The following is a 10530-nucleotide window of genomic DNA, read 5'->3' on the forward strand; positions in this document are numbered from 1 at the left end:
GATTCTTATGGTGTCTTGAGGATCGGAGGCAGGATTTGTGTGCCCAAGATAGGCGATTTGCTTACATTGATTCTTGAGGAGGCCCATTGTTCTCTGTATTCTATCCATCCGAGAGCGGCGAAGATGTATCATGATCTGAGTCAACATTACTGGTGGTGTGGGATGAATAGGGATATTTTAGACTTTGTTTCGAGGTGTTTGACTTGCCAGCAGGTCAAGTGTGAGCACCAGCGGCCCGGGGGTGTATCTAAGAGGATGCCTATTCCTACTTGGAAGTGGGAGCGGATTACCATGGACTTTGTTGTGCGTTTACCTACCACATTGGGTGGTTATGACTCTATTTGGGTCGTCATTGATAGGCTGACCAAGTCTGCGCACTTCATTCTTGTTCGGGTGAAATATACGGCAAAAAAGTAAGCTGAGCTATATATCAGTCAGATTGTGCGACTACATGGATTTCTTATTTCTATCATATTAGATCGAGGTTAACTATTTACTTCTCACTTCTGGAAGGCATTACAACATGGTCTGGGTACCCAGTTAGATATGAGAAACAGCCTTTCACCCTCAGACAAATGGTCAGTCTGAGCGGATGATTCATGTGTTAGAAGATATGCTCCGAGCGTGTGTGATCGATTTCAAAGCTTGATGGGATCGACATTTACCCTTAGCAGAGTTTGCCTATAATAACAGTTATCACTCTAGTATCCAGATGGCCCCATTTGAGGTGTTGTATGGCAGACGATGTAGATCCCCAATTGGTTGGTTTGATTCGGCGGAGATGGATTCTTTGGATACAAACTTGCTTAGAGATGCTATGGATCAAGTCCGTATGATTCAGCATAGACTGTATACATCCCAAAGTCGACAGAAGAGTTATGCAGACCGGAGAGTTAGATCCTTAGTTTTTATGAAGGGTGATCATGTTTGGCTCCGAGTATCACCCATGAAGGGAGTGGTGAGGTTCGGAAGAAGGGCAAGCTTAACCCTAGATTCATTGGACCTTTTGAGATTTTGAGCCGAGTAGGTGAGGTGGCCTATAAGTTGGCCTTGCCACCTAGTTTGTCGGAAGTCCATCCTGTTTTTCATGTTTCTATGCTTCGAAAGTATATTCCGGATGAATCTCATGTGCTTTCACTTGATTCTGTGGAGTTGGGACAAGACTTGACATTTGAGGAGGAGCCTATAGCTATTATGGATAGGCAAATTCGAAAGCTTAGGACCAAGGAGATCGCTTCAGTGAAGATGCAATGGAAACACCGATCTGTGGGAGAGGCAACTTGGGAGACAGAGTCTGACATGTGTGCTAGATATCCACAACCTATTGAGGCTTTAGGTACTTCCATTCACCTTATGTTCAAGGACGAATATGATTTTTAGTGGTGGATAATATAATGACCCTGACTCGAAAAGGTTATTTTTGATAATTTTGAATAGTCATTTAACTATATTAATTAATTTAGGGGTGATTTAGTTATTTTTAATAATGATGAGTCAAGTCTGAAATATTAATATATGTTAAAAAGGAATGCCACTTTTAATAACATAAGTAACTTAGAAAAAAAATAAAAAAAATAAATAGAAGCGGAAAGAACACTGACATGTGGCGGCGACATCGAACGAGTGCGGGTATGTATCATCCTGAATGGGTTCTTCTTTGAATTTGTTGCTTGTTTTCAATATTATATATTATATATTTTAATTATTTTATAGTATTTTNAAAAGTCTGCAAATTGTTTCTTTTGTTTTCGTAGAATCAGTGATTCAATGTTTATTTTTCTTTTTTTTTTCTTTTCTTTTATTTTATTTTTATTTTCTTATTGTTCACACTAGAAAATAACATATTATTAAATTGGATTGTTGTAAGTGATTGGAAAGGAAAATATATGTAAACATTTATGTTTTTGCAAAGTTGAGAATGTACAAGGATAATGATCTCTACTGATTATGCCTTTGACTAGATGGGTAAGTATTGGAGAGTAAATTTATAGAAATATCCTTACTATTGTTAGCATATTATAATTCAAGTTTTGTTATACTAAGATAGAAAATTAATTATTGGTGCATTATATCGTCTGTGAATTATTAGAGTTGGTATTGGAAAATATGATAGTTGAAATGTTAGTTGGCATCAAGAATTAAGAACTTGATTATAAATTTGGGTGAATTTTATTGGTCAAGATTAAACACATAATAGTGTGGGTGTTGTTAGTTCCTCAACCTTATTGTGAATATATAAACTTGAATAGATTCCATTGATTCGGAAGCTCAACAGAAACGGAAGGCTCAAGTCCCAGAGTGATTATTCAATTGGCTAAGGCAAGTGGATTTCTAAACACTTGTTAAGCATATTAAATTTGTGTATTTCCTTGTGTGGTGTTGAGAATGACTTGGAGACTTGTTCCTTATTTGTTGGTGTTGTACCCCTTATTGTAAATTCCGCTTTGTTATCAAAATGGTTATCTCCTCATTTTCATTTGAGCATGTAATTTGCATTGTATCTGAGACATGGTTGTGGCAAGAGAATGTACCATTTCGAGGGTCGTATCGTGCGCCGCGATGAATACTATATTTTGAGGGACGTATCGCGTGCCGCGAAGGTTACTATTATCGAGGATAGTGTCATGCGCCGCGACAAATGCATGGACAGATATGTCCCCCATGGGTCCCAGACTGAGAGACATCGGGTGTGTATCGTTAGGGAAGAAATACATCACTATACTTGACATTGCATCTCATGGCATTACACATTTTTATTATTGATGAACTTGAACACGTGTTTGCTGATCTTGTGAGTGTTCCTCTGTGAAAATTGTGATTGTTGAATATTGAATTGTTAATGAGAATATGTAAACTGATAGAGTGTAGTTATTGAGTTGTATGTTTGGTAAACTGTGAGTTGTTTGTAGTGTGGAGGTTCAGATAGAGTGTAAGGAGTACCCGTTTTTGGTTCACTTAACTTGTCTTTAGAGGTTTGCTTGTTGGGCACCGTGTGGTTTGGTATTCACCCCTTGCTTCTACAAATTTTTGTAGGTTACGAGCCCGGATCTTCGTGATACCTCTCATTCTTTTTGTTTCCGATGCATCTACTGGATGATTGTGAGGTAGCTACTTGTCATCTCAACGAACTTTCCTACTCCAGTTTATGACTTTGTTTTTACTTGAAAGACAACTTCATTTTAGACTTCTATTTTATTTCAATTCTAATACTTACATTAGAGGCTTGTGCACGTGACAACCTTGTTTTTGGGATTGAATTAAGATGACTTGTTTTGATAATAGAAATTATTGTTGGATTGTTATTTACTTTCGCACTTTGTTAGATATTGGGTTTTAGGCTTACTTGTCTTGTTGGGATAAGACGAGTTCCATCACGTCCAATTTTGGGTCGTGACATAGAATTACCCCTTTCCACTCTAAAATAGGCCCATTTGAAAATTGGAATTTGACAACCCGAGTCCTACAATCCATGGAGGCATAACATACATGCAACCAATCCATACACAAAATCACATTAAAGTCCAACATGTCTAACTTCACTAAATCCACCAAAGTGACTTTATGAGACAAATAAACAAGACAACTTCTATAGACTTTTTTTTGTCACTACCAAGTCACCAACCCGGATAGAAACCGAAAAATGTTATACTAACACTTCGGGAGTATTTCAAAATTCATAGCTACAAAAGGTGTAACAAAGTACAAAGTGGCACCGGGATATAAATGTATATATATCAATAGAAAAGACTTATAATGTACTGGTCACTACATCTGGGGAGCTCTCTTGGTCACCTCGGGATTGAAGGGCATAAAAGTGGTTTTGCTTTTGAGCATTGGAGTTGGAACCGCTTGGAAGTGTTTGTTTGCCTTCTCTTTCTTGGCCATGAATACTGGGCAATCACTCATATTCTGGCCACTTTTCCACACCTATAGAACCCATATGAGCCGACTAAACATTTGCCTTCATGTTTTCTACCACATTTTGCATAATTATGCCTAGCAACATCTAAAACACAAGTATTGCCTCTTTGAGGTTTGTAGTTGGAAAAGCTATCCTTGTCAACCCTTGTAGTACTGTAGGAGCCTTTATTGGAGAATCTTTTCTTGAATCTTTGTCAACCTTGCCCATCGGACTTAGCATTGGAAAAATTCCCTTCACTGGGACTAGATCTTTTCACCTTCTTATTGTTACCTTGGAGTTTATCACTCTCTATTTGTTGGGCATACACCATAAGATGTGATATATCCATGTTATGGAAGAGCATTATCGTGTGGCATTCTTTTCTTACCACCTTAAATATACCCGTCACATACTTACTCATTTCATCCCTTGTATCCGCCGCTATATCCGAAGCATAATTGGAAAATTAGGTGAACTTAAGAGAATATTCTTGAACATACATGCCTCCTTGATGAAGGATGATAAATTTTCCACCTTAACTTCCCTATTCTCTCGAGGAATGTATCTATCAAGGAATTCCTTCTTGAACACCTCCCAATCTATGGACCCGCTCTTACCGACCTATTCTTCTTCCATCGAGTATACCATACTTGGGCCACACCCTTCAATTTGTAATCGTCTAGATCTGTTTTTTTCTACCGAGGTCACCCCATAGCATTAATTATCTTGTAAACCTCTTTCACAAATTCTTCAGGATCTTCTCCCATTTTGAAACCAAAGAACATAGGAGGGTTCATTATTGTGAAATCTCTCAACCTTGAAACCATGGAGTTTATACTAGGGTTTCCATAAGATTCAACATCCCTATTGGCTTAGATTGTCATGGCTTGAGCCAATGTTAAAAAATCTGACCTAATCTCTACATTTGTCATAGCTGGAGGATCAACAGGAGTTTTCTCATCTTGAAGAGTTTCATTATCTTGAGGAACTCTTTGATTCACCAGCTCCTCTTCCACCCGTTTAGCATTTCCCTTCGTGTATTCATTTCCTGAAGACACAAGAGAAGGATTAGGAGAAGGACTATTTTAGAGTTAAACTATATGGTATGACTCAAGAGTAATGAAAGAAGTGTAACTTCCTAAACATCTTGTAGTGTCTCACTCATAAACGTGGCGCGCTTTACACTCATGAACAAGACTCTACTAGACTAGCTTATGAGACATCATCCTAAAATCATTCTAAACATTTTGCTTTGATTTCCAAGTTTGTCGCAATGTTTGGATACCCCCTAAACGTAACATGACATATAACACCCCAAAAGGCACTATGTAAGTCACTTAGAATCTCATCGTATAAGTAAAGAACAATAAAGAGTAAAAGCATATTTTTTTTATCAAGTCCTAATAAGTTTTCATAAAGAAAATCAGAAATCTAGACATAGTCTCATTTAGCCATCTATTACAATTGAAGTCTCAAAATAGGGTCACATCCCTTACAACAGAAAATTCAAAAGTCTAGTACAATAAAAGTAATGGAGCAACAGGACATCGCTCGTCCTCGGATCCATGACGACTCACCACAAGCTTTGGAGAATAGTCAATCCAGTATTTGAACAAGAAGTAAGATCACCTCAAACGTCGGAACCTTCACTTTGTAGAAAATGTAGAAAAAATATGGGTTACTACAAAAATACACTAAGTATGATAGTCATGCATGAAAATCCTTGAAATCATGCTAAAAAGGACATTTTAGTTTAAATGTATGCATTTTACCAAGTTAAGAGTTCCTCATGAAAATTAGTGTAAAAAGCATACGATACAGTCATTTCAACAAATTGATCATTACATCATAATGGAAACAAACCATAAGTACCCTCAAAGCATCCTTGTGCAATGTATGAATAAGATCCATACTCTTAAGCACACTAAGGAAAGCTTATGAAGTTATTATAGTTCATAACTCCAATTCTAGTTCATACTATAATACTGAATTATCTTTAAACATGGAATTCGGTGTCTACCCCACCAAAAAGAGGTGTCTTACTTGCCTAAGGGAACATTCAACTATTAGCTTAGGATGATCACTTAGCTAAAAGACCTATGAGGGCACATATGGGATAAGGGGATTGCTACTAGAAAACCCAATCTATACTAACTTAAGGGCTTCCAGAAAACCTCGTCTCTACTAACTTAAGGTCTTCCCCATCCCAAGAGATTGTTCTTAGAAACCCGACATCTACTATCATGAAGTCTTCTATTTCATATCATTATTCACTTGGTGCTAAGCATATTTCCCATTGATTTTACATTACGTCTTGAATCAAATTGATAATTATGGAAGAATGTCTTGACACTCAATCCAACAAACTCATGTTAAAGCTCATAAACTTATTAGGGGAGACTAGTCTTCAACCCTTAGAATCACTACATCAGACAAACATTTCACATTGTATGATATTCATACCTAAGTGTGCAAATGAGGATAATCATCCAATCAACACAACAAGTTGATTATAATGTATTCACTTTACTCTCAAAGCAATCTAATTGTTTACACACAAGTCTCATGCGCATAGCTAATTCCCATGTTCATACATAAGTGTGCAAATGAGGATAATCATCCAATCAACACAACAAGTTACTTATAATGTATTCACTTTACTCTCAAAGCAATCTAATTGTTTACACACAAGTCTCATGCGCATAGCTAATTCCCATGTTTTTCCCTTTAAGGGCTATAGATCACATTCAACCAATCAATCTAGAATTACTACATAATACATAGATGGTGACATTGTTCAATTAACTAAACTACTATAAGTACAATTTCATAATTACTACAGTTTACCTAAATTCACAAGTCATAAATTAGGGTTATGGGAAATTCAGGGATCCATGGGAGATTTTATCATAAAACCACTATAAAAAGAAATTCGATCATAATATAAGTTAATTAAATCAGCGAAAACAATTTTAGAAAGAATCCATGACTTGGAGTGAAAACCCTAGGTTTTGGAGACCTTTCTACTTTGAAATTGAGAGTTTGAGGACTTCATGGATGAAAGTTAACCATGAATCAAAAACTACCATGCCTTAGATACAAAAAATCCACCAAAATTGTGTGATCTCCCTTCTTCAAGCCCTAGTTTGATCTTCTTCTTCTTCTTTTTGGGGTTTCAAGAGAGAAGATTTTGGAGAGATTTTGATTTGATTTGGGGATTTTATATATTATGATATTAGATGGGTTCTTTTAGGTGATTAAAATACTTATATAATTGTTTAAAATAGGCCTAAAATGACACCACATAACCATTAAATAAAAAGGAAATTACAAAAAGACCCCTAACCTTAACTGTCAAAAGGCAGTTCAGGTGAGACCTAGAACTAGAAACCGTAAGACTGTAGGTGGACCTACTGACCGTCTGCAGGTCTCTAGGTCCATGATATGGAGCTTGATTTTTAGGGCTTGACCCACGACCCCGGCCCCACCTACGGAGCGTGGGTGGACCTATGGGGCGTAGGTGTCCTCTTGGGTCACTACCTAGGTCACTAATTTTGGTTCTTTCCTCAAGGATCCATGGTTGGTCCTTGGAGTTTAGGCCTTGACATCCTAACACCAAACCATGATTTTAAGATACGAGAAGGTACTTTTAAGGCTCTAATTCTAACGTCAAGTTCTAGCTTAGCCTACTAATTTTATTTTAGACACTAGTTTAGTATACAAATTTCTAGAATGTTACAAAAGAGAAGGTCGTTGAATCGTCTGTTTCGAAAAACTATCCTCATGATAGTGATTTGGAGGAAGAAATTCCCATTGTCAAAAGATTAAGATTAAACACTGAATTTAATGGAGCTGCCAAATTGTGTGAAAAGGTACTTATTTTTCTTGAAAAGAAATCAGAGTTGCATTTTTTTTATCCAAACAAAATTGGACAACCATATCGTTATGAATCTTCATAGATGAAGATGGATCACTCACTACATATTTGAGTTCTACATGAAAAAATAGTTGTGTCCACAACCAATTGGGAAGCTAGCTATACTAATAATTAAGCCTTTGTGTTTGGTGTTTGCATCATATATTACTCCTTCAATATTGTATCCACGTACTTACCTTTGATAGATTACAACTTATTAATCAATCTCCAAAATAATTAGTGAAATTATTAAATAAGAATTACATATATAATACAATCAAATTAATATATAATAATAATAATAATAATAATAATTATTATTATTATTATACATACATAATCAGGATGGTGTTTCCATTGTAATCAAATTACACAAATTGGTATATAGAATGCTTTTATCTATATAAAAATGGTAATCATGCTGATATACAAAATGATTTATGGCCTAAATTATTTTTTTAATATTTTTTCTCGGTATGAAATATACCAAGAAAAACAATAAGTATTATAACCAATTTAATATTTTCCAATTTTGTTGTCTATATACAACCCAAAACACACTATCAACTCCACCAATAGATGTACCCAAATTTTTTTACCAAAGTTGGTGTTTATATATGTATGATCTCAAACATAACAAGTACACCTAATATTCTACCAAAAATATTCATAAAATTTGACGTTTATACACAAATTAAAATGGACAATCATTTTTGAATCCGGCTCCTCTTTATTTCTCTTCTCTTCATTTTCTCCAAGGTCCCTATTTGGATTAGTGACACATAGCATAGGTTAAAATAAATGGTTAATATTTAATTTCCAAAGTAAATACATTATATATTAAGGATTAAAAAAATTATAATATAACTATCTTAGCAACATATTATCTTGTCCATAAATATAGGGAAAAAATTTCTCTTCCTAAATTTCTTTTATACGTAAGATTTTTTTTTAAATTTTCTTTTAAATAATCTTTTTGTCTAATTTACTGAATAGAAGTATAGAAACTATAATTAACTACCATATGAAGTGGTATCACCGTATTTGTAATCTTATTATGAAATTGAAATTAATTTGTTAAAATGGTTTGATTATCGCTAGATAATTTATTAATCACGGATCAATATGCTTTTAACAAAAGATTACAATAAAAATATTATATAAACGAAAAAAAAAGATCCTACGATTAAAAAAAAAGGAAGAAATTTTATATTTATGGACAAGATAATATGTTGCTAAGATTGTGAGATTATAATAATTTTAATACTTGATATATAATGCATTTATTAACTAAATCATGATTAGAGGTTAACTTTGAAAAATTAAATCTTAACCATTTGTTTTAACTTGTGACACATGTCATTAATTCAAATAGAAACTTGAGAAAAATGGAGAGAAGAGAAATGAAGAGGAGCGGAATCCATCATTTTTATTAAATCATTTACCAAAATAAAATCATCAATTTTGTTGTATTTGAAAATCCCAAAACACAACGAAAGTTGGTGTTTACATACTATCTAAAATATAACAATTACACAAAAAAATTAACGAATTTTGGTGATTATTGAAAACATAATATACAATATCAGTTGCACCACATGATTGGGTACACTATCAATTATACTGAATAATCTTCAAAAAATATTCATGGAATTTGACGTTTATACACAAATTAAAATTGACCATCTTTTTTATCAAATTATTTATAAAAATAGAATCACAAAATTTGATTTTTTAAATCAACCTAAAAGCCCTACAAAGTAAATCAAAACAAATACTGAAAAATAATCACAGATTTGTTGTTCAGTAACAACGTAATATACACTATCAATTATACCACTCAATCTACCAAAATTCAATCCATAAAACTGATTTTTAAACGACCTCAAATACACCGTCATATTCAATCCTAGTATGGTCAAATTTCGAAGTAAAATTTAACAACTAAGCGCCTAATGTCGTCTATAACACAAAAACATATGCCAACCTAATTGATTACAAGATAAAGATCATGAAAAAAACATCAAATATATTAAATAAAATAAAAAAAATAATCACATCAAAAAACACAAATTCAATCGTGATTTATAAAATTTGACACGTCTCATCATTCGTTTGTTGAATTAGAATTGAAACACTGTTGATATTCATAACTGAACATCGATTAGAATAGGGGAAAAGAGAGTTTTATGTTAATTAAAAAAACTTTTTGGTGAGAGAATAGATAACTAATCTGATTAAATGGTGAAAGGTAAAAGTATTGAAAATATTAGAGAATGGTAGAAAATCGTGGTTGATTATTACTACGCTACATTTTTGTATGTTAATTCCTATTTTTGAAAAAAGAAACTATTGCTATGTTGGTGAATAAATATATTTATTACTATATAATGGTTATTAATGTACTTAATTTGTATGCTTAAGTTTTTTGTCCAGGTTTTTTCAATAAGATGAACCTAACTTATAAAACTGAAAAATATCACATAATTAATCTGATTGATCCAAAATTGAATTATTGAAACCTGACCAAATTTACTTATTTAGTCTGATTATATAATTTGCAAGTTCATATGATGAAATAACACAAAGACCAAATCGAATCGAATTACTCAATAGAAAAAATGCTCAATAGCAAATTATAATTTCCACTAAAAAAATTGCAATATAAAAAAAACACTAGAAGAGATAAAAAAAAAGTTCAACATCTAATATA

This window comes from Solanum pennellii, chromosome 4, assembly GCF_001406875.1.
Source record: "Solanum pennellii chromosome 4, SPENNV200".
NCBI classification, from domain to species: Eukaryota; Viridiplantae; Streptophyta; class Magnoliopsida; order Solanales; family Solanaceae; genus Solanum; species Solanum pennellii.